Below are 26,332 nucleotides of genomic sequence, written 5' to 3' on the forward strand. Positions count from 1 at the left end.
AGTTTGCTACTTTCTCACCTGTGTTATTGGTCCTCCTTATAAATAGCATCTAGCTGTGTATGTGTGGATTTCCAAGTTTTCTTTGGATGAATTTCTAAGACTCTCAATCACATTGGAGTTAAGAATTGTATCATGTACACTATTATGCAGTTTTCCACTTTGTCATGACAAAATAAGATAACAAATATAAGAAAGTGTTTTTAAATTATTAAAACTATATGCTATGGTAGGCTAAAAGTTGACTGAAGTTTTAGAACAGGAAATAATGGTATTGAAAGTGCCAAGAAGGCTTAAAGGCTGTTTTCTTCACCTGAAACTTCACTACCCTTCATTCCTGTTCTTTATGCCACATAGTCAGAAAAATAAGTCCTTGTAGGTTTAGTCAATGGGTATTTTTGATGTAATGAACATCATTTAAGTATTCACAGTATCTAATAATGTGTGCTCGGGGTTTAAAGCCTGAAGATAGATCTGTGAAATATAGTGATGCCTTTCACTAGTATAAAATTTAATCAGGGTAATATGCTTATGAAATTACATACAGCTGTGCATTCTTATTATGGTGACAAGAAGAATGAGAATGCAATGTATTCAGAGGTTCAGAGAAGGTGGAGACTGTTGTGAATTAGAAGGGTCAGGGAGACCTTTCTTGGCAAGATGAGGTTTCAATTTGGACCTGAGAGATGGGTAATCCATACCTATGTCACTGCCCACCTTCTAAAGGTCAGGAAATGAAAAACCTTGATAATAAATTGTAAAATTCTAATTGAAAAGTTATTGGCCTCTGGAATCTGCAGATCGAATAATTGTTTTTTTGTACAACTCCCTTATTTTATTTCCATAGAGTTTATATTTTCTAAATAGGGTCCCTCTCAGGAGAGCTTTTTCCATGAACTGTATTATGAAAGTGGCATACTGTCTCAAATGTAAAACAAAAATCACTACACATTAAGGAATAAACATCTTAGAGCAATCTTGTTTGCGGAGGACCTCTTTATTAGTATCTTTGTATGCTCATTAGTGCTGCTACATGCAGAGCTCTATGTTTATCCTGCATTTAAGGAGCTGATTTTACAACCATACAGGGGCCAAATAGGTTTCAAAGACCTGGACAAAATAAGAGAGAAAGAGAGAGAAGAGAGAAGAGAGAGGAGAGAAGAGAGAGGAGAGGAGAGAGGGAAAGAGAGAGACAGAGAGAGAGAGAGAGAGAGAGAGAGTGAATAGACAGAGGTGTGTGTGAGGGATAGGAGAGCTATTCAATGATGCCTTAAATAAACCAGTGATTCATAAGTACAAGAAGTTTCAGATGCCTGATTGTGACCAATATCTGTGTGAAGAGCTTCAAGAGCATTCAAGAACACTTGGATTGGATCATGGGCAAGGATGTCTCTCTTGGAGTGTCTTGTTGGACCTCTACCCATCTGTTTGCTTCAACCAAATCATATATATGTATCCAGTGGGCTTCGTATCAAGTCAGTCTCAGTAAGTTTTTACATTTGCATTGCTGAAGGGATACCATTCAAATATAGCAACATCTTAATTCTAGAAAAAGTAAAGACAAGATTAAAATGTTGAAAGCTTAGAAAAAGAGCATGCTTGACCAAAAGTGCAAAAGGGTTAGAACTTCTAAATTAGTGTCATTTCATAGTAAACGTTCAATATAAAATTAGTAGGGGGAAAGAAGGGAAAGCTTTAAAGGTAGCTTTTGAAGTCAGTCAACCTGCTTCCTACGTTCCCAAAATAAACCCTGAACATATTTTATTTTTGGGGAAAGTTGTGTGGCCTAAAGAGATTGGAGCTTGGAGACAAAAGACTTGGGGCCCAATCCTTCCTCTTTGGATCACTAATTGTTACATATATGTATATTAACTAGTCATTCACATTGCTAATTTCACCATCCTTAAAATAAAAATAATAATGTTCACCTTGTAAAATGCCTTGTACAGTATGTGCATCACACACATGAATTAATAATAGTTAACTTTTTTGAGCAATTTTGGTGAAAAATAATCTAATATATCACAGATATAAACTTGTTTAACCCTTAGAGCAAATTTTGAAATAATTATTATAACCATTAGAACAGATTGGACAATGGAGGCACGAAGAAATTGTCTTCCCCAGACTTATAGAGTCAGGATATAACAGCCAGAATTTAATCTGAGGCAGACTGATTACAGAGCATAAACTCCCAGAAACTAGATGCTACTCAGTAAACAATGATTGACTATGTTTTATTACTCCTAGTCTTCTTGTCTTACTGAGGTGTATTACATCTGATCTTCTTAATCATACCTTTCAAAATTCTTAATTTAGCATCTTCTTTTAGAATCATCACCTTTTAATGACTATTTTTTAACAGGGGATTCCCTGATGGTAAGACTTGGTGCATATGATTATGATATTGTCCAAATGCTCCAGAGATTTAAAATGCAAATTAGGATATTTAAGTGCCAACATATTAATTTTTCTATAACCCTAGGCAACGAAATTGATATCTGTACAATTTATGTATGCAATACACTGTGTGTAAAGTCACATTGTTGACCTATTTTCCACAAGCCTGCATTGATGTTTAAGTCCTCACTATCTTTTTGCACCAGGAATTTTTTTTTAAATTTTCTCTCCTATTTCCCCCAACTTGCCAGATTAAACTAATAAGCACAATAGCAGGCAGTTCACATTACACAATGTGTGTTTTGGCGTTGAACTCAATTGTCTCATTTTAGATGATATGTCTCTAAGTAGTATCCATTTTTTTTTATTTGGAAAGAGTTTTGGAAAACAAGCCTTTCTTCTTTTATAGCTTGTTATTTGAAAATTTAGCAGAAATAACATAAAACAATTCCCCATCAAAGTTTCTAGAAAATCAGTGCAGTTTACCTTCCTGTCTTTGCCCTCCAGATTTTATTATATATTTCAATGGCCTTATTTCTATGCAGAATGGTGCTGCATTATTTCCATTACTTTATGTTGCAGCTGATATTTCACCTTGTGGGAAGGATATTGGATAGTAGGAACTTATCTGGGTCCATCCTGTACTGATTCATGTATGTATTCATCAAAAATATCACAAAGCCTTTAAAGAGAATGGAGTAGATCTGTATGTACAGACATGAAAAGATGCTCAAGATTCATATTTAGTAAAAAAAAAAAAAGAAGCAAGTTGAAAAATTAAATATACCTGGATCAAATTTTTTATTAAAAAACACAAAGCAAAAATGATTCCATATGTGTAAATGTGTCTAGAGAAAAACTCTGGAAGGATGTATCTCAAAATATTAACATTAGCTACCTCTGGAAAATAAACTTAGTTGGGTATGGGGAGCAATTAAGACAGGATTAAGTATTATTTGTTATTTATACAGTTTTGTATTATTCTATTTTTCACCACTATGATAATCAGTATAGTAATTAGAAATAAATAATTTATAGCATATTTGTTATTATAAGATTCCATGTATACACAAAGGCCAAAGAGACATTTTTGAACTCAGTGATATTATAATCTAATGGATGGAGCAGACAAGTGAAAATAATAATTATAATACAAAGAAAAATATGTCATTCATTCTATAAGACTGTTGCACATATGTGAATATGAGGGAAATAAAAATAAATAAATGGCATCTGGGTAGGAAAGTAAGGGTTTTCTAATAGCAGAGAGCATTGTTTAACTTGGAGGAATGTCTATCATTTTTCCTTCATGTTGTCAGTTTCCTAGAACATGGTAGGTGCTCAGTAAAATGGGTTGTAGAAAAAAGAAAAGAAGAAAACATAATGGAATGATCTTCTGATTATAGAAGTTTAGAGCTGGGAAGGATGTAGGGGTTACCTCCTTTCATGTCAGTGTGCTTATGATTCTGAGGAGGCGTGGGTGGGACCTTGGACACCTCACTATAGTTCCACCCAGAGAAGTTTTTATTTCAGTACCTCTATTACTGGAAAGTTACAGACTTGAAACAATCTTTATCGTTTTAGCTGTGAAAAAAAAATGAAGAGAGGTGAACATTTTCCTCTTATTATATAAATAATTCATAAAACCCACGAACCTATGTTCTTAGGAGTTTACAGTTCATAGTAGCATTTCTTCAATGAATATAAGTCCAGGTAAAACAGCTAATTTGTCCAAAAATATGAAGCTTGAAATATTTTTGAATACGGAGTATATTGAGGGAGAGTAAACAACTCATATTAAATAGAACATGTGACTTACACTGGGGAGTCGTAAGAGAAAATCCAGGCATTCCTTTGAGCCATTTAAAAAGGAGGGAAGTGTACCTATCAAGAGGCTTCACAGGTGATGAGTGACTTCTACTTTTCACCAAATGAAGGAAGAGATATCAGTTCTAACTTCTTGCTTGAAACAACTGAAAGGAAATGAGGACAAAAATACTCAACACAATGGTAGTCAAGATATTGAATATTAAATTGAGAAACAATGAGAGACAATTATGGAGGGAAACAAATGAAGACCCTACCACTGTTCCAGCTTATTGAGAGAGTTTCCAAGCCCTAGTCTGAGGAGAGGGGACACATTCAAAGAGCTGGGAGTTCAGGGAGGCCACAGGGCTGGAGTTTGCAGGAGAAGGATATCAGAGAGGGGAGAGCTGTGGAGAGAGAAGAATGAGGGGAGTTGAGGATTGAAAGAGAGTGAGAGAGAATGAGAGAAGAGAACTCCAGAGATCTGTACATGTTCCTCCTCAGCTGTTCTGGTGACCTATGAGAATGCCTGAAAACAAAAGCAAAAACAAAAAACAAACAAATAAACAAAAACACGAGTATGGATTGGACTGAGGAGAAAAACATCCTAAGAATAGAGAAAATAGTGCCCTGCACTCACTCTTTGGTTAGGGAGAATTCCTATTCCCATCAGCCAGAGTAGGATATCTCATAATTCACTAGGCAACAGGTAGCATATACAAAAGAGACTTGCCTCAATAGAGACAAAATTAGCCCTGAAATAGGCACGTCTGTGTTATCAACAAACAAAGTTTAAAAGCAATTGAAAGGATCAAATTAGTTTTACATAACTTTGCTGCATCCCGGAACAACAGCAGCAAAACCTAAAATTTGTTACCAAATATTTCCCACTTCTCAATTTTTATCATGAAGATATTTTGCAAGTTCGTGCATCACTTTACAATTGGGAATCAAATATTTTTCTAAACAAAACTAATTAGAAGCCAAAACTTTTAAATATAAAAATAGTCATACATGATTAATGTGTATAATTCAGGACATCTCTAATATTCTAAATATTACACTATTAGCCCATATTTCCAAAAGTTAGTCAATGAATTAATTGATAAGGAGCTTTCTCTGATTAAAAAATGTACTGCTTCTGCCTTAACTTTGTTTTTACCCAAAAGTCATTCAGGGCAGTTGTTTAATTTGTATGTAATTTTATGGTTGTAGGAGATCTTTTTGGTATTGATTTCTATTTTTATTCCACTGTGGTCTGATAATATGGTTGGTATGATTTGAAGTTTTTTGAATTTATTGGGACTGGCTTTATGGTAGAGCATGTGGTCAATCTTAAGAGTACGTTCCATGTGCAGATAAGAAGAATGTATATTATGTGGTTGATGGATGCAGTGCTCTGTTAGATGTCTATTAGTTTCAATTGGTCAAGTGTCAAATTTAAGTCTATAATTTGTTACTTTTATCCCTCGATGGCATCATTAACCGTCAGAGAAATGCAAATCAAAACCCCAATAAGGGATCATCTTACAGCAGTCAGAATGGCTATTATTAAAAAGTCGAAATACTTTTATTTTGGTCGGCAAGGCTGGCAAGGCTGTGGAGAAAAGGGAATGTTTATATTGCTGATAGTGATAATGTAAATTAGTTCAGTCATTGTAGAAAGTGGTTTAGAAATTTCTCAAAGAACTTAAAACAGAACTACCATTTGAACCAGCAATCCCATTACTGGGTATATTTCCAAAAGAAAATAAAGTTTTCTACTAAAAAGACATGCACTCATATGTTTATAACAGCACTACTCAGCATAGCAGTCATGGAATCAACCTAGGTGTCCATCAGTGGTGGATTGGATAAAGAAAATATGTTACATGTATACCATGAAATACTATGCAGCCATAAAAAAGAATGAAATTATGTCCTTTGCAGCCACATGAATGCAGCTGGAGTCCATTATTCCAAGCAAATTAGCACAGGAACAGAAAACCAAATACTTCATTTTCTCACTTCTAAGTGGGAACTAAACATTGAATACTCATGGACATAAAGATGCTGACAATGGACACTGAGGACTACTAGAGGGAGGAGAGCAGGAGAGGAACAAGGGTTGAAAAATTACTCTTGAGTACTGTGCTCACTCCTTGGGCAACAGGATCATTTGTATCCCAACCCTCAGCATTATGCAATATATAAATGTAACAAACCTGCACATATACCCCCAAATCTGAAATAAAAGTTGAAATTACATTTTTAAACCTAAGACTAAAAAAAAGATTGCGGGTTGAATTTTTGAAACTCGTATTCATATGTATGGATTATTGAATCTTTCGGAACCACAAAAAGTTTCCTGAGATTTACTTGGAGGCTCCGATGGTGTGGTTTTGACTGTTTGATAAATGTCCATTAAGGACAGCTTCCCCACCAGGAATATACAGGAATAATAAACTCCTTTCCCCATGGATGGTGGATTGCTTAATCACATCCATTGCTCCTCCCTTTTCAATGATGTAGAAATTATGGGTTACACTGCTGATTCTAATTAACAGCAAAGATTTATCTTGATAAGACTTGTCAGCGAATTTGCATTCACCTTCATGTGACTGATACCAATTTCATGAGTTTTAAAATTGGAGTTGTAAGGACTCCAGTGGATACTACATATTAAGGGGTATGATTGTGTTCAAATGTTCATTATATTTAGGAGTATAGACAGTGTATTTAAATGTTATGCTTTAATTCCTATGGTAAGTTAGTATAAATTGATAGTCAGTATAAATTGATGATTGTTTTAAAAACAAACAATATGCTCATAGGTGGGAACTGAACAATGAGATCACCTGGACTCGGGAAGGGGAACATCACACACCGGGGCCTATTATGGGGAGGGGGGAGCGGGGAGGGATTGCATTGGGAGTTACACCTGATGTAAATGACGAGTTGATGGGTGCTGACGAGTTGATGGGTGCAGCACACCAACATGGCACAAGTATACATATGTAACAAACCTGCACGTTGTGCACGTGTACCCTAGAACTTAAAGTATAATAATAATTTTAAAAAATATATAAAAAATTAAAAAATAAAAGAAAAACAAAAAGCAGAAAAAAATGTATTAAAGATAATAATATATAAAGCTTTTATCTCTCAACTTGTCATGATGTTTTTTATTCACTATCTAATATTATTCTAAATAAAATATAACATTTTAAATTAAAAAACAAAACAAAACATGCTTCGCTGGCTGATGTGTTAGGGTTTGGCCAAGACAGAAGAAAAACTGCAAAGTTGAACATCACTTAGGAGAGCATGACTGTTACAGCAGAAAAAATGAGCAGAAACGCAGGATTCAACTTGCATACTGGCATGAGAATACATAAGCTGGAATGAATAGCAAAGATGTAGAAGTCTATATTTTTATAATTTGTTTTCTCTTGTTATTGGCAAAGTATTAGCCAAATGTCAAGTGTTGTTAAATGTTAATATGTGGGCCAAGATTACCAGAAATTGGAAAACTGTTTCGACTTACACTCTAAGACCATGCAAAATTGCCTTTCCTGAAGCATTATTTCAGGGTAAAAATGGTCAAACCTACCAGATGTTTGTGGAATCATCTCGAGGACTGGGAGCTTACTGTTTCTAATCCTCCCTCTGCACTGCTAAGCTTTCCAGAGGTGCAGAAAGGCATCCACTTCAAGAACCCATGTCACTTCATCAGTAGAGAGCTTTTGGGAGATAGAGGTCCTAGCCAAATTGCCCAGAGTAGACTTGTTAATAAAATTAGCAAACTTCACATTATTTCAGTCTGTGACTTTTTAAATGACAGAAGCATTTTTTTTTTTTTTTTGCCTCCTTTCCGGTGAAGCTGCAAAAATGTATCTGTGTTTTGCAAGTCTTGCAGATTTATAATTTTCTGTATTGGATGTGAACCCCTTCACTGGGGTGGTCAGAAAAATTATTCTTGAAAAATACAAATCTTGCAATTGATAGATAAGGATACAATTTCTTTTCCTCAAGATATATGGTGCAAATATATTGCTAAGGCATCTGTGAATGTTTTTAGCTTGGGGGTTTTTAATGCAAATATTAGTGATGAAATCTTAAACTCTTCATAGGTTATCAATAAATATGACTTTTATGTATTGATCGAATTGTCTTCTGACAATTTGTTGGTGTTGAAAATCATTTTCTGCTCTCCATCCAAGGGGAGCTAACATTTTTGGAGTAACTAATAGGTGTTAGACGTAATGATCATATTTACCTTCCGTATTTAGGACAACCTTAAAATAATCCTATTCCAATTAAGGGAACTAAAGCTTGGTGAAGTTAAGTATTTTGACTAATGAGAAATATGCCAGAACATGGATTAAAATCAAGTCAGTCATTTTTCTGGAAGTGGAAATAGGGAAGAGGGAGAGCCAAATGAGTCAGGGCCTTCTGTCTAATCAATGTACCTCTGACCTATCAGGTCAGGTTTCCATGGGTTTTAAACATCTGTGTCATGGTTACTCCTACTTGGAAGTTGAATGTATTCCACATAATGAAGAGAATAATGTGTGCAAATACTTTGAAGACTCTCCCGACAGGGAGATAGCCTTGGGGACAACTGCCTTCATCATTTTTTACCCCTTCCCCTTCATTGAAAACAATTTCAAATAGTGTAACACAGCTTATATTAGAATCTGTGTGGTGACTGTAATATTCTATCTAAATGAACTGAATAAAACCTCTCTTGGGGCAAACCAGGAGGTTTGGTTTAAATGATTCCTTACTCTGTTTTAAAGTATACTAGTAATACAAGGAAATCCAACCATAGCCAACAAGTGAGTTCTCAGAATTGCATTTTCTTTGTCAGGTAGATGGTTTTTCTTTGTGCCGGAATGGAAGGTAATGGAGAATAGTGGTTAAGAATATGGGTTTTGAAGTCAAGCAGCTGAGAATTGTAGCACAGTACAATCATTCGTGTGATCATGAGCCAGTTACTTAAACTCAAGAATCAATTTGCTCCTCTATACTAAGGCGTGAGGGGAAATAACCTGCCTGCAGAGATGCTGTGAGAACAAAATGTTATACGTGTGTAAATCACCTAACACAGTACCTAGCCTTTAGTTATTTAGACATTTCTTATGCACCAAAAGTAAGTTAAGTCTTCACACATATTACCTCTCAGAGAACAACTCCATGAGATAAATGTGATTTCATTATGATCCTGCATTTAAGAAAACTGAGGTTCATGAAAAATATTCCTGTAGTCATACATGTGGGCCAAGATAGAAGAGTAGGTTTATGTCTGCTTTCAACACTTGAGCTCCTAAATATACTACTATTTTTTCACATGATCCTGTGTCACTATGAAATAAGTAGTTGAGTAATTGCTGACATAGAAAGTTAGTAATAGGGGTTATGGGGAGTTAAATGACATGCCTCTGTTCATATGGTTGGTATGTGTTAGAGTTAGGATTGGAACCCAGGTCTGTCTGATGTTATCTTTTCTTTATTACTAGTATCTCCATTTTCTTTACCTCTTGGAATGCTCCATCTGAATAGGCTGTATACTTCAGGAATCTTTCTACAGTGCACATCTCACAGTGTCTCTCCCAAGCACTAATTCCTTCAATAATCGCACATTATCTACAGGATAAAGCCAAACAACTTTGTATAACTCATCTTGCTCTTCCCAATCTGAATCCGACCTCCCTCTCTGGTATGCTGCATGCCAACACACTTAGGTATATACTCCAACCCTAATACACTACTTGTAATGCCCCCACACTTGTCATTTTGTCCCGTATTTCTACATTGGTTCATGCCTGGAATGCACTTGCCCACCTTGTCCAATGTGTGACTTCTTAGTCATCTTTGAAAACTGTAGCACTTTCTGAAGTTCTGGCCCATGAGTAGAAACTAACACTCCCATGACCACTGCAATGAAAGTATGTCATTTGTCCTCTTGCTGGAATTATAATTGACTGATAGACCTAGAAGCTGTTCTTAGGATCCAGTGGGGCTTTTGCTGCTAGATTTTGTTTCCCGTGAGCTGCTTCTAGCCAACAGCTGCTAGTAACTCAGTCCAATTCTTATAAAACAAAGGACTCCTCTAATGTGCAACTTCAGCTCAAGGATGCCCCGTTGGCTAGCTAAACCTTTCTTGGAACTGTGCTGCAGGACCAGACTCTCTCTATCCAACCTTTGCCCTTTCTATTCTCCTTCACATGTGTCAGACTTTCACTGTAGTGCGAAAGCTCTCCCTTACTCACTTGCCCATTCCCCCTTTATCCTCTACAATAATTTCTGCCAATAAATGTATTGTAAGTCTAATCCTGTCTGAGTGCCTGCTTCTTGATGGACTCGAGCTAACATAGCCATGACAATGCCTTCTCTATCCTATATACATACTATCACAAAATAATTGCCTTCATTTTTTTTTTCTTATCCCCTTCTCTAAATTAAATTATAAGCACTGTAAAATCAGGAAAAAATATTGCCTTACTTCATTTATTTTTAGCATTTAGCATACTGCTTGATCCTTACTGAGTACTTAATAAATATTTGTGTAAATAAGTGCTCAAAGTATAATTTTATCTAACATGAGTTGTTTAGGTTAAAACAATCAAAACTATATGTTTATTTCTCAGGTAGCACTGCCAATCAATGTGAAGACAGCTGGAAGTTAGCTTAGTGTTACTAATGCAAAGATTATATTTCGAAGTATTACCATTTAGCTTCCCCATGCCCAAAACATTTTCTTTTTTTAATTTTATTTTTATTTTATTTTTTTAAATTTATTTATTATTATTATACTTTAAGTTGTAGGGTACATGTGCATAACGTGCAGGTTTGTTACATATGTATACTTGTGCCATGTTGGTGTGCTGCACCCATCAACTCGTCATTTACATCAGGTATAACTCCCAATGCAATCCCTCCCCCCCCCCTCCCCCCTCCCCATGATAGGCCCCTGTGTGTGATGTTCCCCAAAATATTTTCTTGAGTTCAAGTGAGTTTCCGTGCTTATGATCTTAATTTAACTAAACATGAAATCTTGAAATCTCACTGAATATCTCTCATCACTAAATGAAACAGCCTTGATTAATCACTTTGAGCACTTCAAAATAATCTGTCAGTTAACCTATATTTAACATAAAATCTATGTGAGAGCATTTATTTGTAGGAAAGCGTATTCTTAGACAGCTATAAAATGAAATATCAGTTCTTAATATTTCAAGTAAGGAGTGGGATGTAGAATGTTTCTATTTATTACTGGTAAAGCCATTACAAACCTGTTTTAATCTGTATAGTAATAAAAATTATAATGACTAACATTATTTTCTCTTGATCATTTCAGGTCTTATATTTTTATTGCAACAAAAAAATAAGTATCTCATTTCTAATTTAATTTTTTCTTCAAAATTGTTTAACAATCTAATTTTGAAATGCCATTTCACTGCTTGACTCCAGCCAGTTCTGTTTTTTGTCCCAGTCCATTTTTCATATTTAAGATCTCTGTTGGAATTTTTAAATATATTATCTTCTGAATGTATTATGTGATAATTCTTGTGCCATCAGAACCAGTGTCCAAAAATAAGAAAAAGATTTTGTAACTAATTCTGTCAAGCTCTTCGAGCTATCATCCCCATTCCCCAGATAAGATGCTAAGAATTAAATCAGTAAAATAATGAGATGATTGCATAACTAGTAACTGGGTATGAACCCAGATTTACCTGATTTTTGACTATCTAATCTTAATTCAGTTGTCTAGAGTTTTGACTAAAGTTTGAGTATCAGAGAAGTCTGTTTAATATGAAAAGCACAGAATGCTCTTCTAAGAACTTTGTAGCTTATTCTGGAGGCAATAGAGAGCTACTCAGGTTTTAAGAAGGAATAATGTAATTTGATATATGTTTGAAAAACCTATCAAAAGTAGAATGTCCAGATAATGTAAAAGACAATGGTTAAAACTAGGAAGGGGGAGATCTGAAGTAAGTTACTGACAAAGTCCAAAGAGAAAGTGGTTAGGATCTTATCTAAGTATATAGGCAAGAAAGTTGAGAGGAAGAGCAGAGTGAAGAAATATCCCTAACTTCAGTGACTCAGCAATGTGGACATTTGGTCAAATTTCTTAGCCATCATACATTGTTTCCTGCTTGGTAAAATGAAGATAGTACAATATTCTTCAAAATATTACCATGAGCTTTAAATAATAATATACTATTCTAAATTTGTTTGGTACATACTACGTGCCTAGGCTTTTTCATGAGAACTTTGTTTATTCTAAAAATTTAATTCTCACAAGAAGCCCATTAGTTTGGTACTATCACTATCACAGTTTTATAGATGAGAAAACTGAGGCACAATGAGGTGGAGTAAAAAGGGATGACACTGTGACAGCGTGAGGTTCAAGTAATAGCAGGTATTATATGTCTGACACATAGAAGATGCTTTGTAAATGACTGTAATTAGCCAAGTAGACTAATGTATTTGAGAAATTGAACCAAATTGGACTCAAGTTTGTTACATGGTAATCTAGCACTTGTTGATGTGACCTAAACTCTGATTGGACCTTCATGGATGGAGCGCAGGTGCTGTCCTTGGTGCTGGTAATACGGGGCGAAGTAAACAAACCCCTGTCATCACAATGATTTCTTTCTGATAAAACAAATGATCTAATGACAGGTAATTGAATGAAGGAAGCTGAGTTGGACTGTTTCCAAATTATTTTCTGCAATGCACTGTATTCTGGAAACATTTTCTCAGAAAGATGGCACAGGAACAAGGCTCAGAAACCATCTTCATTTTGCTACATTTTCAGTGAGGACAAAGGAAACAAACTGGCTTCAAATCTCATCTTGAGCCCCTTTTCTCATAGAGTTCACTTTAAACTCTGGACTGTTACAGGTCCAAAGCTATATACAAAGTGTCTAGGTTCTGTTGAATTCCCAGGTCCCGAAAGTGCGCCTAAAACAGAGCGGGCAGTTAAATATTGTGTCTTGAATGAATAGATGAGTGAATGAATTCAGGTATTTTTCACTTTTTAAGCTATTCATCATTTATAGTAAGTTGATTTCTGAGAAAAAAATGAGTATTTAAAGATTAACTACTAACTTGTATATATGCTAGGACTGATGGTTTTACAAAGAAGATATAATGATTTTAAAGTGTCTCTTAAGAATTATTTATAACAAACATTGAAGAGATAATTTTAGCCATTTTACTTGAGCACTAAAACCAGAGCATCTCTTTGAATTTCAGAAGTGTCATGGTGCCACCTTTTTTTAAAATTAAATTTCATTCAAAATTCATATCATAAACAACATTGTGAAAATACTAATGTTCAATATAAAAACATCATTTAGTATTACACCATAGCCAAGAAATCATGAGAAAATTATTCCATGTTCTTCCATCTAGTTTTTGTACATGGACGTATGTATCATCACAGAATAATTGTTATTTTAGAATTTCCTTTTTTCATTCACTATTATATCATAAACATTTCCATAACATTTTATAATTATATAATACTATTTTAATATCTGGATAATATTTTCTCTGCTTGTCCCAGCCCTGTGTGGTCACTCACCCACTCACCTTCAGTAGATCTCTGGAATGTTATCGATTCCAGATGGTGTCTAAAATCATGCATTTGCAAGACAGAACCATTACATTGTAGCATTTTCTAGTTTGAGAAGAGCTTGAAATTTGTGCAATTAAATAATTCCCTTCATATAAGGATGAAGACACAGACATCAAGGGAGTTGTGGGAACTTGAGCAGTGTTCTGAGAAGAATGGTAGAGTGTCAGATGAAAGTTATTCAGCTATGATCTGGACCAATCACTTCACTCCCTTGGGCCTTAGTGTAGTCAAGTCTGAATCAACTAGATCATATTTTTAGGAACGTCGCATTTATTTAAGAAGAGGCAGTAGGTGATTAAAACTAATGAGTGACATTTTTAAACATTTATACAACACAGAATCAAAATAAGTCATATAATGTGTTTATCATAATATTGGACACATAGTACGTGTTCAACACATAGGCTTGCTGCCATTGTTATTGTTATTGTTGTTGTTATTTGACAATGTCTCTACTTGGTGTAGTATAGGTATATTTTATAGCTGTTCCTCAATATATTATCAAGTACAGTGAATTATCCATAGGCTTTCCTCACCCTTTGCTTGGATCTTTTCTCTGTGACAGTACAGAAGCATTGTGGTGCACTCATCTTAACGGAGAAAGGTCAGAGGGAGATTATGTTTCTTTTCCTTCCAGAATAACTGTTTATCAGGAGGAAAGGAACTGTCAGAACTGGAGGAAGACATGCGCTTGTTCATTCATCTTTGCCCCTTTCTGCCAATGCAGGATAACTACTGAAAGAACATTCTCAAATGATGCTTTTTAAATGACTTCAAGCAGTGGTGCTTCCAATTAGATTGATATTTGTCATAACTATTTTATTGGCTCTTGGTAGTCACAGAGTGAATTACTGCTATTACTCTCCAACATTGCAATGAATCAGTTCACAGAATAAATTACAAAGAAGAGCAGGCTGGGTGCAGTAGCTCACACTTGTAATTCCAGCACTTTGGGAGTCTAAGGCAGAAGGATCACTTAAACACAGGAGTTCAAGACAAGCCTGGGAAACGTGGGAGACCCTGGCTCTATAAACAAACAAACAAACAACAACAACAACAACAAAAAGCTGGGCATGGTGGCGTGTGCCTCTGTCCCAGCTACTCAGCAGGCTGAGGTGGGAGAATTGCCTGAACACAGGAGTTCGAGGCTTCAGTGAGCCACGATCACGCCACTTCACTCCAGCTGGGATGAGACTCCATCTCAGAAACAACAACAACCACCACCCTACACACACACACACACACACACACACACACACACACACACACGCGCACAGGCACACACACTGAAGAAGACTGAATTATTGGAGACTGAATACTTTGCAACTGAAGAGTTATGCAATAAAGTGATGGTGTCTTAAGAGTATCCTAGTATTAGTTACTCTGTTTTATTTTAAATTTCAACTTTTATTATATTAGACATGGAGGTGTATGTGCAGATTTATTACAAGGGAATATTGTGTGATGCTGAGGTTTTCAGTATAGATTCCATCACCCAGCTAATTAGCATAGTACCTGATAGGTAGTTTTTCAACCCATATCTCCCACCCTCCCTCCCCGCTCTAGTAGTCGGCAGTGTCTGTTGTTAAAATATTTTTGTCTCTGTGCTCAATGTTTAGCTCACACTTATAAGTGAGAACATTCGGTATTTGGTTTTCTGTTCCTGGGTTAATTCACTTAGGATTATGGCCTCAAACTGCATCCATGCTGCTGCAAAGGACATGATTTTGTTCTATTTTTATGGTTGCATAATACTTCACATTTATATGTACCACATCTTCTTTGTCCAGTCTACCATTAGATATATATGTACCACATTTTCTTTATCCAATCTGCCATTGATGGAAACCTGGGTTGATTCCATGTCTTTGCTATTGCTAATAGCACATCTGCTGACAATGTTAGTTACTTTGTTTTTAATTCACAATTAGTCTTCCAGATGCTCCCCAAACTTTCTCAGTGAAGAGTGGTTGCCTTCTTGGAACTCTACTGTATGGACTCCAGATTATATAATTCTAATTTCAAATTAAAATTTGTTTTTGTGTTACAAAGCTGTCTAGGTTGGCATCCCAGTTTTACCATTACTGGCTTTGTGTGCTTATGCAAATTATTTAATCATCCTGTGACTGTTTTTATATTTTTAAATAGACAGGATTATAATTGCAGCTACACGGCATTGAGAATTAAATAAAATAATACATGATGTTATCAGTTAATGTAGTGTCTGATGTATAGTATGTGCTTGAAAGTGTTAGATACTGGTCGGGAGCGGTGGCTCACGCCTGTAATCCCAGCACTTCAGGAGGCCCAGGTGGGCGGATCAAGAGGTTAGGAGATCGAGACCATCGTGGCTAACATGGTGAAAGCCTGTCTCTACTAAAAACACAAAAATTAGCCAGACCTGGTGGCGGGAGTGCCTGTAGTCCCAGCTACTTGGGAGGCTGAGGCAGGAGAATGGCGTGAACCCAGGAGATGGAGGTTGCAGTGAGCTGAGATCACGCCACTGTACTCCAGCCTGGGTGACAGAGCGAGACTCCATCTCAAAAAAAACACAAAAACAACAACAAAAAACCACAACAACAAAAAAGAAAGTGTTAGATACTATTGTTGCTATTATTAATTTTATTATTAGTATATGACATATTTCTCAGGCCCCATACATCTGGCAAATATAAATTATCTATTTTTAGATGTTAATAAAACTTATTATGGTGAAAAATAACCTATTTTACAATTCAAAAGACCCAACTTTAATATGGGGTCCACCACAAATTAATTACAATATCTGGAAATCATTGCAGCTCAGCTACATTGCAATACACATTTTTTCTCAGGACTGAGTTAGGGTTCAAACTATGCTTTATATATATAATTTGGCATTCTTTTTAGTAGTTTTAGTACTCTGGTCACATTTTTACTGATAGTCCCATTTTATTTACTCAGCTTCCTTTTAAGAGTGATTGAGAATATGTTATTACTGTAGTTTATAGCTGAGGACCTGAGATTCAGAATGAAGTTACATTACTAAACATGGTGAAAGAGGAACTAGAACCTAAATTTTCTTAAATCAAAAGAATAAACTCATTTATTCTGTGACTTTCTAGTTATCTGAAGGAGTAAACCATCCAATATAGTTTTCTGCTCCAATAGAATAACTTGGGAATACATTCTAAAAATATGCGTCATTAGGCAATTTCATTCTTGGATGAACATCATATAGTGTATGTATGCAAACCTTTATTGTATACTCTACTACACACCTAGGCTGTGTGGTAATGCTCATTGCTCCTAAGCTACAAACCTGTACAGCGTGTTATTGTACTGAAATATTATAGGAAATTATAACACAATGCTAAGTATTTGTGTATCTAAAAATACCTAAACACAGAAAGGATACAGTGAAAATATGATATTATAATCTTACGAGACCACTGTCATATAAGTGGTCTGTTGTTGACTGAAACATTCACGTGCAGTGTATGACTCTATTAAGCAGACATGGCTCTCTTTTGTCAGGACAGACACAGATGAAAACAATAATAAAGACACAAGATTTTCCTCCGCATCTCACAGTTGAGGAAGCTGTAAAGGGACTGAATTTTGAACCTAATACCATCAATAAATTATTTAGCAATCTACCTACAACGACTTCATTTTTTTAATCAACAAAATATTATTTAAGCCACTACTACATACCTGTTTTGAATATATTTTGTTATTCAGGGAATCAAGGAGTACAGCAGTCAAAAAACTAATGGAAATCCCCACACTCATGGGGTTTTCTTGCTTAATGGGAGGAGAACAACAATTTTAAAGTCTGTTTGTCAAAGATGTTGTATGCTAGATGGTCATACGTGCTTTGAACCAAAATTAAGGAGGGAAAGAATAAGGTCAACGTGTAAGTCATGTGTCAGTCTTTTTGAATAAGAAAATGGTAGGATGTTGTTCTGACCTGAGACGAAATGGCAGGAAGAGAAAATTGGTAGTGGCAGAGAGCTCCGTTTAGGATATTCTAAATTTAAATAGCTTATTAGAACTCTAAATGTGTAGATCAAGTAGAGAGTTGGCTGGGCTAAACTATAAATCTATCAATTCCAGATGTATAAATGGTATTTACAGTCATAAACCTGGATTAGACCTTGACGGGAGTTAGTCTAATAGGAAATAGGAGATAGCAAAGAGATAAGCCATTTATTGTTACATTTAGAAGGAAACCACAGAGGAGACTAAGAAGGTTTGACCCATCGCGGGAGGAAAACTTGAGAGAATGGTGCTCTGGAAACCAAGTGGAAAAAAGAGTGTTTTAATTGGAAATAAATGTTACATTATTATAGCATAAACTATAGCAGTACTAACTAAGTCTAATTTACTCCAGGATAGAGTAAGGAGCAATCGAAAGTAATGTGTGAATGTCTATTATTTGCATAAGGCAAGTGGTGATTAAAGAAAATAAACACACGAGTGCACACACACACGCACATGCAGATAAAGCATTTTCCCTGCCTTCAGAGTGCAAAGGCAGGGACATAGAATTAGGAACACTGGCTATAAATCTCATAAAATATGACAAACAAAGGTCTGTGGGATTACGGATGAAGTACAGATTAATTTTGATTGGCAACTTCAGGCAGAAAAGGTCATATTTGAGCTGGGTATTAAATAATGACTATGAGTTTGTGGATAAGAAATAGGAATAGACAAAAGAATAATGACATTTGAAGTGAATAAGATAGAATGAAAAATGGTATAGAGGCATGAAGAGGCACAGTATGTTTAAATGAGAAATAAACTCATTTGACAAAAATAGACCCTGCAAAAGAAGCAGGGATAAACAGCACCAGATATGCCTTTTTTCCTTTGTTAAAAATCTTACTCAACAGTCCAATAGAAAGACAAATTTGATAAAGTGAGATTTTTCTCAGAACCAAATATTGTGATTAGCATCAATTTGCAGAAAGCCTTTTTTATTCTGGGAAAGCCTCAAGCATGACATATTATAAAATGAATATACACTTGGATAAACTGAACTGTAGAGAAATATAAATTATTCCATGTAGGTTATTCCATTAGGTCGGTTTTAATTTCAAATAACTTTGCTTGGGCTATTTTCTAACTTTCTTAAATGTAATGCCATGTTTTAATATTATGTCTTTTCTAGAAATGGTTCTCTTTACTGCGAGGCTGCCAGATCACCCAATGAGAGAGGGGCCAAATAAGCTGGAACATCATCTAATACACTGAATGTAAGTGAGTGCAACATTAATAGCTTTAAACAAAAGTAGAAAGAAATGTTGTTTCATATATGACTTATACTGCCTTGGAATAGTCCATGTTTGTGAATTAATATGGTCAATTGCTGGATACATGACATGGACCGCCTGGTGAGTGTGGGGTTGCTGCACACACCTGTGTCAGGGCTCCATTTCTCCTTGAAGCACACAAATTACAGTTTTGCCTGGAGTCGGTTTGTCTCTTGTAATTGCTCTGCTTCTAGTAAAACATGGAAAGCCTGCTTTCTAACTGCAGTTACATGTATTTTCACTTATTCTACTTTCTGACTCCTGCTGAACTCATAATTTACCCTTCCTTTATCTTTCTCTATCAGCCTGGTCTATCAGACCCTACACTTAGCTTTATTTGCTGCCCGGGATCTAAAGTCAGTCACTGGGTTCTCTCCAGCCCTCTAGCTCTCTATGAAATCTATCCTCTGGCATATTTTTCTTGCCAGTTGACCGGTTAATATTTATTTGTATAATTGATTATTGGGTGTGCCTTTCACTAGACCAAATATTACATGCAGGCAAGAATCATGTCTGTTTGCTCATACCTCTTAGATATTCAACACAACCATGCTGTCTGACCGCATCTAGTCCTGAACAGGATGTGACCACTTAAAATGTTCCAGCTCTTTCAGCATTTTTCAAAATCTCTATTCTCCATGAGCTCAAACCTTGCCCTGACTTCCTTAGTTTCAAATTAATTAGCCTCCTCGTTTAAAAAAAGATGAGGCTATTTGATGTGAATATCACCGAATTTTTCTTCTTTAAATGTTAAAATATCTATTTATCTTCACCTATACTCTATTTTCCAAAATAATCACTCGTATTAATTTTAATTATAACACTTTCATTCCTTTACCAATTTTACTGGATCAGCTATTTGTCTCTACATTTGCATTTCTCCATTTCCCTGGTTCCTTCCACGCAGACTAAAACCAAACATGTTTCTCTAATCCTAGAAACATATCGCCAACTATTTGCATTTCTCCCCAGTTCCCTGTTCTTGCGCAACGCAGACGTAAGACACCAAACATGTTTCTCTAATCCTAGAAACATATCGCCAACTAAAATCCAAACAAAACTATTCCCCATGATTTCACTCTTTTCCTTTGTTTTTCCCCACATTAGCCCCTCTTTATCCATTCAAACTACTTGAAACAACTCTCAATATTCTTTGCCAATGCATGATAAATTCCACAGAAGAAGGATCTATTTTTGTTTCATTATGCAATGTATTTCCAGTATCTAACACAACATCTAAAATGGTAGGAGCTCAATAATTAAATAAATACATTTATTTCCCATCTCTCTTCCCACTCTACCTGAGTGTGAAAATTTTGCTCCAAGCACTGCTTAAATTACTCTCACCAAGATAACCAACTGTAATAACTCCCTCCTCTCTTACTCAATTTATAGCAATGCTTCAAATTCTCTTTTATATCCCATATCATAGTCTATCCTAAATATTTTAACTGTGTATATGTCTCATCACTTCTTCAGAGTCTCAGCCCCTAGAGGTCAGGACAATTAACTTGCTTATTTCTTTTGTTTCCCTAACTTTTAGCTAAGAACTTATTTTTCAACGTTTTACTAATGACTTTAGTTAATAGATTTAAGTACTGAAGGATTCTCTGACATTACTCCGACAACTTCAGCACTACCTTTGATAAAATGTTTTGTCCCTGAAATAAAAATATAAAAAATGGAATAGAATATCCTGTTATAAACCATTTCAAAATCATTAGAGGAAGAATTCTAAAACTTTTTACCAAATGAATCATGACATTCATATATAGGCTTCATAATTACATATAATCAATTAAAAATTAATTATAAGTATGCATATGTATGCTATACATACACCACACACACACACACCCCTTTACCCTTGTCTACTTTAGTGCATTATGATCATATTTATGCATTAAATACCTGTACTATATATCAATTGGGTCTCTATGATAAACAAATATATGCATACGACCTTAGACATAAACCACACAAATAAGCCAAGTGAAATATAACCCCCTATAAATTAACATTCTCACAAAAGAGGCAACATAAAATCTTGAGTTAAATCATTAAGACTCTGCTTATTATATATACATAAGCAATAAGAACACATGCATCCTCACATGTCTAAAAAAGTGGTTGTAACTATATAGGTGAATAGCCATTGATTAAATTATTTCTAAGAAAATGAAAGCCTTTTCTACTGTCTTTAAATTCCCAGTAAATGCACACAATAGAAGGAAGAAAACCCTAAGCAGCTGTTTTAGGAGTTTGAACAGAGATTTAATAATTATTCCACATTTCCCTTCCCTCTGTCTTCATTTTCTGCAAACCCAAAATTGGGTTCTTGTTTGTTTGCTGTTTGATTCTTTTCTTCCACTAACTCATATGGATCAGCAGATCGACTTGAGTGTATTTGCCCCAGGTCTGATATTCTAAAACTCCTTTGGGACACTGTTTCTTGTAATTACCTATAGCTGCATTTACTAAAACCCACGGATTAAAGTTTTCCTACCACGCACCTTGCTCAGGCCTTTGGGAGATCTTACAGTCCCTGAAAGGGATCAGGAAAATCCAAACTGATTGGTGGCTTGAGGGCCAAATAATTTATTGTTTAATTAACTTTTCTGTTTTTCTATTAGTTGTGATTTCATATAAACATAATAATTTAAGAAATGTTTGGGGGATTTAATTTGTTTTCTCCCCAGTAAAAAGTCTTAAATTTAACCCGTTTTCAGACTTGCATGTAAATGCTATTGCTTGTATGATGTTCACTCATCTGGATCACTGTTTATCATAGGGGCATTTGTAAAATCAAAATAATTCACAAAGTAATAATATTTTAAAAATCTAGACACAGTAACAATTCAGGGAGAGCCATAAAGGTTTATAGAGAATCACTTTAAGATGGGAGCTCTCTCAGTCTCTTATTTGGTAAGTTGGATGATTATGTGGTTTATGGTCTTTGCCTTCTCTGTAAATATTTGGCATATACATTGGGTCAAGCCTGGAAACGATGTCTGCATGTGATGTATCAGAGACACTAATTCAGAAGGACCCCAAATTCTATTATATTAATTCTGTTTAGTTGTTCAGCTAGCTCTCTTTTGTTTGCCTTTTCATGCTGTCCTCTTTCCTGTAAGTTGACCTGTAAAGACTAGAACAACAGGCTCCAGTCCCCACGTTGGCCATTGGGAAGCCCCAGCAGCAGATAATAAGAAAGAAAAAGTGAAATCTGGGTCTCTACTCTCCAGGTTTCTTTGTGTGTTCATCTCAGACTGGCTGGATTCCTCAGTCAAAGATTTGGTATTTTTCTTGGCTACCTTCTAGCCATGAAACATGCAGACACTGCTTACCTGAACAGTTTCCTCCCCTGCTACCTTCCAGACTAGAAGTGGTAACAACTCTTTTTCTCTTATTAGCCCCGGGTCCTGCATTCTCATTTATGGTTCCCTAAACCCTGGTTATATCTTTGTAAGAAACCTTCACTGAATTATCTTAATTTGAGTGTGCCAGCTATTTCCTACCAGAAATCTGATTGATAGAATTCTCATTGCTGTTCCTAAATTAGCTTCATATTGATTATAATTTTGCAAAATTATGGCTAGTAGAGCTGAATGTTAAATTAAATGTAACTATTTAGGATAATAGACATGAATTACATGTCAATAGGGAAAAGGTCTTGGAAAAATAAGAAAAAATATTACATTCGTAACATTTGCTCTTTTCTTTCATGTGTTTACTTTGGACACTAAATTACATTTAAGAATTGAATAACTAGAAGGTAGTGCTATTTCTGGTGAACTTTCCCTTTTTTCTATGGATGGATAGCACTGAAGTTACAATGAATTCATCAGGACATCCAAACTACATTTTTCCCCATTTAATTTTTTATGTTTAAAAATGTTAGAGGTTAGTTGACCGATATAGCCAATAGTTGCACTATTTTGTTTTTATTTATTTATTTTTATTTGTATACATTTAAGGGGTACAATGGAATTTTGTTACATGAATATATTGCATAGTAGTGAGGGCTGGTCTTTAAATGGATGTAGCACCTGAGTAAGTTAAACTCTTTTAGACCTTGATAAACTTTTAAAGAAGTATGGGACTAATGTGGCATGAATGGCCATATTTGCCAAAAAGGAAGGCTGGTTGTATTGGTGTTGTTGGCATCCAATACATCAAATAATTATTTTAATAATTTGCTTTAAGTTTTGCAACTTTAAAGAGGAAGTGTCTAATATCAATATAATTGGACTTCTTCCATCTGTGAAGAATTCAAAAGAGAAACATGTTTTCTTATTTAATTATACAAACTAGCCTCTGAACACTTTTTAATATTGGTATTAGAGGAAAGAGGCAGTTCTTGATATTAAATTTAACCTTGTAGAATGGTACACAATTATGTACCAAAATGTTGCCACAGCATTTTAGTGTTTTAAATTTGCTTGTTGATTTGAATTTACAAAATAAATTACAGACTTATGAAGTATTTGGGGAATTAAGAAAAAAAGTATAACCCTAGTATAGAACAATTATAATTTTAGTTACCACAATTTTCTTATATAATTTTAATTCACATATGATATTTTTATTCATAGATCAAATATTTTTCCAAATTTCTACATAGTTTTATAATCAAAATTATTAAATGATTTTAGTAATTTAATAATTAAATATAGCATTTGTACAGAATGTCAAAGTAAACATGCAATTTAGTGAAACTATGACTGGATATTGGCATTCTTAAATACCTTTAAGAAGTCTGCTGGCCACAGAGTAAATATTCAATAAATGTTAGCTATTATTACTTCATGAAAGAGATAATAGAGTTTTAAAAGTGTAGATTACTTCCATTATTGACATTTTAAAATACGTAACTACTCCCATATTGTGAATTAGCAACTTTCACCAATTCTAAGATGCATAATTATTTTTTCAAAACTTTCCAACTCCATCTCATGATGTGCCTCAATTAAATGCAATAATGTTTAATTTTCAATATGTTTTTATTTTATGTGATACATTAAAAAACCAGGATTGACATCTTAATATTTATTTTATAAGATTAGGTTGTCAGACACAGGAAACAGTGTGTGTGTGTGTGTGTGTGTGTGCGCATGCACATATGGCAAGGGATTCTGAAAAAAAGGTTACGTTAGACCATACTACTTTCATATCATCATCTGGAAGTCCTTCCTATTTTTCACCATGAAAATTGCTACACAACACCGTAAGAGTTAGATAGTGAAACAATAACAAAGCAGTTAATTTCACTACTTGAGTTAAAGGATTTTTAAAAAAACAATATATTTGTAACTAATATTTCCCTTTTAAACTTCTAAATAATGTTTTAGGTTATATATGTTATGGATCCACTTAAAAAAAACTTTACATTGATTCCTTAGGAAAAATTACTAAAAGCAAGTGAAAAATGTTTTCCCCCTTCTGACACAACATCTTTGTAAAAATGAATACGTGGTAGTCTGATACACATACCTCTCCCCAGTAATTCAGCAGAAACTAGGCTCTGTGTGAAACACGTAAGTGAACTATAGTATGTCAAATGCATGCCTTGAAGTACTTCCTACTTATAGGCAAAAACACAATTTAGTTGTAATAATAGAAATTATATTTTAATCAATATACCCTTTGCTATTAATCCATTTTTAACTGCCTGAAGAGGCTTTAATAACATGTTAGGAAAATCACCCATCTAAAGAGTAACTCCAAAGAGAAAAGGGCTAGAATCTTTTCGTTTCCAATTTATTATGTACAAAATTGACATATAATTTACACACTTGTTTTTCCTAGAAAAAATAGCTATTCTTTATGTACTCAAGGTGTCTTTCTTGGCAACTCAAAAAGAATCTGTAGGTTTTATTGGCAGTACAAACTTTATAAAAATTAATAAGTACATATTTTATTATCTTTAGTAAGGACTAGATGTTTGATAATATTCTTTTTTTTTTTTCTCTATTGCTCAGGCTAGAGTCCAATGGCACAATCTTGGCTCATTGCAACCTCAGCCTCTCGGGTTCAAGCAATTTTTCTGCTTCAGCCTCCTAAGTAGCTGAGATTACAGGTGCGCACCACCACGCCCGGCTAATTTTTGTATGTTTGGTAGAGATGGGGTTTCACCACGTTGGCCAGGCTGGTCTCAAACTCCTGACCTCATGATCCGCCCTCCTCAACCTCCCAAAGTGCTGGGATTACAGGCGTGAGGCACCGTGCTGACTGATAATATTCTTTAATTATCAGCGCCTGCTGTATTACAGACACAATCTAGATTTTACCTTTACTCAAATTTGCTTATTTTATTGATTAGCTTTATGTTTTACAGTAACATACCCATTTTGGAAATATCAGGAAATAAATATAAGTCCCTTAATGATCTGAACACTCATGATCCTCCCCTGACAAACATAGCCATCCTTAACACTGATGCACACATATTTACATAGTTTGTGCACATATCTGAAGTTTTTATTTAACGTTTTATTGAAAATATTTTTCTTGTTAAATATGTGTAACTTTTTTTAACTTTTAAGGTTTGCATGGTATTTCTGTGTAGACTTCTATCTTGATTTATTTAATGAACAGTATTAAAAGAACTCTGGAACTTAAAGTATAATTTTTTTAAAAGTATACTATAACCAAATTTACATGGTTAAAAACAGTGGTTTTTACGACATGCTCAAAGATATTCTGATAAAGTGACAAACCTGCTAGAGACAATCTCTTCTTCATATTTAAAAAACTAAAGGAAACAGCAGATACAAATTTGAGTCAAGATTCATGTGAAATAGATTTTTAAAGATGTGTGCCATCCTAAAAGAGGGCTGCTAAAAAAGGGCATGATGAATCTAGTAGACACCTGGCAAATAAGGGAATTGGCAAGGCTGATTTAGAGAGTTCTGGGAAACTCTCCCCCAAATAGGAAATAGGTCAAATTGTTTATTTTAAAAATTTACAAATTTGATTTCATATATATATATTTATATATATATATATATTTGCAGGCATCACACTCTCTCTTTAAATGCAAAACACACACACACAGGTGCGCACACACACATGCACACACATATCCCATATACTAGCATTACTTTAAATTTTGGAATACTATGTAGTTAGCCTTAACACAGACATCCTCACAACTAAAAGACATCCTCCAACTAAAAGGCTGTGTCCTAGATCTCAT

At 34.8% G+C, this 26,332-nt stretch overlaps 1 protein-coding gene across 10 annotated transcripts in view; it reads left to right on the forward strand.

Moving 5' to 3' along the window:
* The window catches only part of LRRC4C (leucine rich repeat containing 4C), a 1,316,491-nt gene that overhangs the window by 494,745 nt on the left and 795,414 nt on the right, over nt 1-26,332 (forward strand). For all 10 annotated transcript variants that reach the window (XM_050758335.1, XM_050758338.1, XM_050758336.1 and 7 more), the window contains one exon: nt 18,993-19,077. The gene's annotated coding sequence lies outside the window, so the exon portion shown is untranslated. The remainder of the gene's footprint in view (nt 1-18,992; nt 19,078-26,332) is intronic.

The sequence above is a fragment of the Macaca thibetana genome, chromosome 14 (genome assembly GCF_024542745.1).
Source record: "Macaca thibetana thibetana isolate TM-01 chromosome 14, ASM2454274v1, whole genome shotgun sequence".
NCBI lineage: Eukaryota > Metazoa > Chordata > Mammalia > Primates > Cercopithecidae > Macaca > Macaca thibetana.